Raw genomic sequence first — 6340 nt, 5'->3', positions numbered from 1 at the left:
GTTTTATTTTTTCAAACAATGCAAAATAAACGTGCTAAGAATTTCCCCTCTCCCTGAAACATGCTTTACCTAAATAATATAGCTGTATCTTTTTAGAATCATAAGAAACAACCAATTATTTGCAAATTTATTGAAAAATACGTTTAATTTTATCTTATCTACAGAACTTTATTGATTTATGCAAAGACGCCTTTCACAATAAAATCTTATCTAAAAACCCTCGTATATATGTAATAGAAAGTAAAATTTTTAGAAATAATATTTCATACAATCTTATCTGTATTAACATATTTCTTTCAATTCACCATATTCAATCCTCTTAAATTGTATAATTATAAAATTTGAAATATATTGACCTAAGAAATATTAGGATAAAAAAAGAAAACAAGTTTCTATGCAATCGGGAAACTGCATTTTTAAATATACTTTTAACATATATCAAAGTTTTATGAAACCTGTTCTCTTCTGTAAACTGTAAACTGATTTTGCACAATTCAATAAATAAATTTAGACATAGTACACTACATGTGTACAAAGTTAACTAAAATATTTAAAAATGTATTCGTTTATATTCATTTTCTTTTAAGAGGTTTTCAAAAGGAAATCCACATATTAAGAAGTGATGTAATCTCCAATATAAAAAAATTGAATACTTTTCATAGATAAATTACGGAGGCCGAAAATTGCCATGCAGATAAAAGATATATAGCGGCTGCTATATAGACATAACTGACAGTCGCCAGAAAATAAATTTTCTGGGGATCATATCTGGCGACTACCAGATTAAATATTTTTCCACCTAATACATCACGACTTAGGTGATAAATAAAATCGAATTGAAATTTAAACATTTAAAAGAAATTGAATATGGGTGTTGTTAAAAAATCCGTAGAATCATAAATTTAAATAAAATATATAGTGTACTTTGACGAATGACCCATGTCTAATTAAATTCTAATCTTTTGTTTATTAGTGAATGCATGTAAAAAAATAGTCCTATTAACTAAAATTTTGAAAATATACCATTGATTTAAAATGTGTTGTCAAAGGGTTCACAAAGCAATCACCTAAGGTTAGACATTGTTACAACCGGATTCAATACCTGTCAACCCTTTTTTAGTTCTAAATATCTCTCAGCTCTATTAATTTTTTGTAATATCTTTTTCGTATTTAGGAAATTGAATAACTATATCGAGATATTTTTCCGAACATTTTTCGCATAGAGTAGTTTATTGGTTAGATTTTCAAAAAAAAATATATTCGCAGTTAAGCAATCAAAAATTGAAACTGTACCTATTGAACACCTTTGTGTTAGCTACGTTAGGTCCTGTCCAGTAACATCTAAAATATTTCAGTTTGTATAAGGGATTTCTCTGTCTGCACACATTTAAAATTATTTTTCAATAGCTAGATACTCCAAGACGTCCAATGACTTGTCCTTCTTGACTTACTCATTGATCATCTTCATGTAGTCTACTGGTTAAAAAATGAAAATCACAAGATAGAGATATATTAAAAGTTACTCAAAAGCTAATTATAAAAAAGGGTTTTAAATTGCTTTTTAAAACACTGATTTGATTTTGGAATGTCGAATGTGCACTGGGAGACTGTTTCATAAATGGGCTGCGGCATAGTTAAATTGTCTTTCGCCAAACTTCCCAGTGCACACCCTCGGTAGATTGAGTTGTAAACTTCCGTCCGATCTAAGCGTTCGGTTAGTTTTACGGAAAATAATCAGTTTCTGTAAATACTCTGGAGCATATCCATACACTGCCTAGTAGGTATATGCAAGGATCTTATACTGTGGGCGGAATTCCTCTGGAAGTCAGTGCAAGTCATCAACAATCGGAGTGATATGATCGCTTTTTCTTTTCTTTTTAATAAGTCGAGCTGTACTGTTTTTGTAACCTTTCCACAGAACTCTTGTGAATGCCAAATAGTACAGTATTCTCATAGTCCAGTCGTGAAGTAACTAGGAGTCTTGCATGCATCAGCTGAGATGAAGCTCCTAATTCTTCCAATGTTGCGGACGTCTCCATACATGTATGAGTGAAAAATCCTCGAGAGCGACGTTAAACAATATACAACCAACCAATCAATCAATCCAATGTTGCGGAGATGATAATTATTGGCTTTAACTTGTTTTTCCATGTTGAGAAACTCGCCAAAATGGGTGCCTAGATGCCTACATTTCGTACAGACGTTACACTGTTGATGACACTCTCCAACTTTAAGTTGTAAGACTGGCACATTTTTGGATTGGAATTTTGTTGTAAAAATTATCAATTCGGTTTTGATCTGGTTTAATTATTAACGGCAAAATAGCAATACCACTCACTCAATATAATTAAATCGTTTACCAAAGCACAATTTGTGATTATATTCAGGACCATTAAACTATTATTGTATTTAACGTGCTACAAAGGTTCAATTGTTTTATTTTTTCAAACAATGCAAAATAAACGTGCTAAGAATTTCCCCTCTCCCTGAAACATGCTTTATCTAAATAATATAGCTGTATCTTTTTAGAATCATAAAAAAACAATCAGTTATTTGCAAATTTATTGAAAAATACGTTTAATTTTATCTTATCTACAGAACTTTATTGATTTATGCAAAGACGTCTTTCACAATAAAATCTTATCTAAAAACCCTCGTATATATGTAATAGAAAGTAAAATTTTTAAAAATAATATTTCATACAATCTTATCTGTCATTACATGATATTTCTTTAAATTCACCATATTCAATATATAATTATAAAATTTGAAATATATTGAACTAAGAAATATTAGGATAAAAAAAGAAAACAAGTTTCTATGCGATTGGAAAAATGCTTTTTTAAACATGCTTTTAACATATATCAAAGTTTTATGAAACATGTTCTCTTCTGTAGACTTCAGAAAAACTTGAACCAAATTCATAGACAAGAAATAAAAACTGTTGAACGAAAAGATGTCAGTTTCCAGATCAATATTCATTCTTACTAACCTTAAATTTTAATTTTTAAAGGTTCTTCAATTGGTTTAATTATTTTTGAAACAAACGTGCAGTCTTTTTATGGAACACTGGTCAATTATGAAAGTGTCCTAGTTGTGAAAGATTTTTCATGACTTCCTGGTAGATTTCTTTTTTAACGCTTTGTACTTGCTAGGTTAATACAAAAAAGACAATGGCAAATTTAGAAAAAAAATCTTAACTCAATCTGCATATCAAGTGTTGTATATTTAAATTAAGCCAACCAATTACCCCCTTTTTTTCCATATCAGATGAAAATGTTTAATCTGTGTGTAATCAAATAAAGCAAAAAGTCTTGTTTTGTCTACTCAGTTCTCTTTGTAAGGCACTTACAAACTGGAACATTTAACAACAGACATATACTAGTTCAAAAAGGCTGAGTATTATAAAAGGTCATTCATTACTTTTATACTTATCAATAATGATCATGGGCTTTTACATAAATAAGAACCGATGTTTTACCATTCTTAACTTTCTTCTTCTGAATTATAAGTAAAGTTACATCTTCAATTTATCTAAAACACTAAAAGATGAAAATTAATTAAATATTATGATGTGTCCTTAAAATTTCTCCTTAAATTAAAAATTTTTTTTATTATTTTGTTAATATTCCATTTTTTTTTGTTAGTTTTGAACCAAGTTCAATGTGAGCCCTACTGCTACTACCACTACAATTATCAAACGGGTTATTTATATTATAAATGCCTCTATGACTACTACAACAATAGCAGGTAAGGAATTAATTAATAATAAGGATGTCAAAATTGTCAATAAATAATATTCGAATATTTGATGGGAGTTTTGGAATACATTCGAGTATTCGATATAAGAAATGCATCTTGCATTATTGAATATATATTTTCACTCTCCTGCCAAGTAGTATACATATTTTGCCATAATTTTGGGATACAATTAATGCAGAGTTTTGTAAACTATGCACAGTAATTATATTTTTAATAAATTTTACAGATTTTATGAACAAGAAGAAGAATAGACACTAGATTTAATGAACTATTATAATTATTATTTTTTAATATATATTTTTTTAAAAATTCAAAATATTCTTTAGAATGTTCAAGATTTTTTTTATCACTTACCAATGTCCACACTGATAACTTCTACAAATTTTTATCACCCAGAACAATTATCTAAAACAACTTAATTAAAATTGTTTATCTTTAACTTTTATTTCTTATTGACTGTAATGAAACAATCAGTTTCCCTTTTTTTCGCTGAAATAATAATGATGCTTTGGAATTCCATATTTTGAACAAATATTAGTTTCTGGAAACAATCAAATGTTTTATACTTGTAATAAATGTGGGATTTGCTACTTAAAATTGATAAAACAATTAAACGACAAATGAGTTCTTCTAAACACTTGCTCAGTCATTTGAAGCAAGAACATCAGTTCAACCTAATATGACACTGTACTTAAATTGAGTCTAATATAGGACTGTTATTTTATTTACAGCGGTTCTTCATCAGGATGGTTGGTCGCTGGAGGTGTAATTGGAGGTATTGTGATTCTTATTCTCAAGTTTTACGTCCTGGTCAAATGGGTTATATTCTGCAAAAAGAAGAATCATAAAATTATAGTTGTTAGACCAGTTCGCCCAACCGTGTTTTACATCAGTTCAGGTATTAAACCTTATTTAATCCTCTATTGATTTTTCTTTTTTTTATAGAGTGATTCCCCTGGCTCCGGGATAACGAACATCTTAAGCTTAAATCAAAAGCTTCCTGTTGTACATGAACTTAAATGCTGCATAACTCAAACAGGCCAAATCAAAATATTTTTTAACACTTTTTTAAATATGCAACACTGATAAATCGGACAAGTCATGGATAAAACTTTTTTCTATATCAAAATTCATTCTATAGACGTCAATGGGACTTACTCTTATATTACAGGAAGCACTCCACCACGATGTCATCATAATACATCTATAAATAGAATAATATGCCTTTATGATAAAAAGTGAAAAGTTAAACACTACGCCGGGATATTAAATTTCTATTTGTAAAACAGTTATCTCTTTACCACGATCTTTTTAAACATTCATTGCTTTATTAAAGTGTTTTATCTGCAAAAATAGAGCTGAATTAAATGAATAGTGGCAAATACCGCATATCCGGTAATTTTGGCGTGGGTATAGTTTGAGCCTATTTTGTAGATTTGTAAAAATTGACCAAAATAAAAATAGCTAAAATTATAGTCTACACGCTTTGAGTTTGTAAATGTCCAAATTTTTTAATGATTGTTGTAGAAGCTCACTGGTAAATAAGTCAAATAAATATAGATTTAGCCTTTCAGTTGATATTATTTAGAATAAACAAAAAAAAAAAAAAAAAAAAAACAGTGTACACGTAGTTCTATATATTCTCGAACAAAATTTTTTGTTTTTAATTTGGATTTCATCAATGCAAAACATAACTCCAATCAACATGAATAAAGGTTATGTTTGTTCAACACTCAAAAGCAATAAAGTTTATTCAACAGTACATGTTTTCAATACACGTACTTGTTAATTTGTACATAATTATGTGTGAAAGTATTGCGCTTGGGACGGTTTGTTTACTTAAATTTGCCAAATTTTTGTCCCGCCAAAAAACCGGCAATGCGGTGTAACAGGAAATTAAAGAAATGACATAAGTATATATCTGTTTTATGATCCTGGTCATAAAAGAATTAAGTCACGTAAAACATTTTATGTTCTTAGCCAAGTGTACATTGAATTAAGATTAACACATTTATTTATTTATTTTGAGAGGTTCAGTGTTCTTTATAATTCAAGCATTAAAACAGTGAAACCCTAATGACATCTTTTTATATTTTTTTCAGATCAAGAGTCGGCATCTTTGCAAGCTTAGGAAGGTTCCTCTTTCGTGATAAACCTCTTATCACACTAGAAATACTGAATAAAATGTTTTATCTAAGAATATCACTTAACTATAAGATGTTGATATTTTTAAGGACCTTGCAAATTTTCTGATTATTTAGTACATATTTTACATTTATTTCAATATTTTGTTTCCGAAAAACGAAAACGAAAACGAAAAAAGGATATATTACTCATTTCTGATACCGATTTTATGTTAAAAAAAATAATTTTACAATAAAAAAAAAAAAGCTTATCGCTTGCATATTCCTTCACATATTAGATACAGTGTAGATAGAATATTGATTGACGTTTGTCAACAACTTGCTGGTTTGGACATTTTTCTTCATATCGCATGTCCCTCTGATTTTTCATGTGCCCCAGGTTTGTATGACAGTCAAAGAAGGTTGCTTATTTCTCCATGGTACCTGATCCCTTC

Source organism: Saccostrea cucullata, unplaced genomic scaffold (genome assembly GCF_032062105.1).
Source record: "Saccostrea cucullata isolate Sc308-1 unplaced genomic scaffold, CSIRO_AGI_Scuc_v1 ctg969, whole genome shotgun sequence".
Lineage (NCBI taxonomy): Eukaryota > Metazoa > Mollusca > Bivalvia > Ostreida > Ostreidae > Saccostrea > Saccostrea cuccullata.
The sequence above is the reverse complement of the archived record's forward strand: the minus strand, read 5'-3'. Positions refer to the sequence as shown.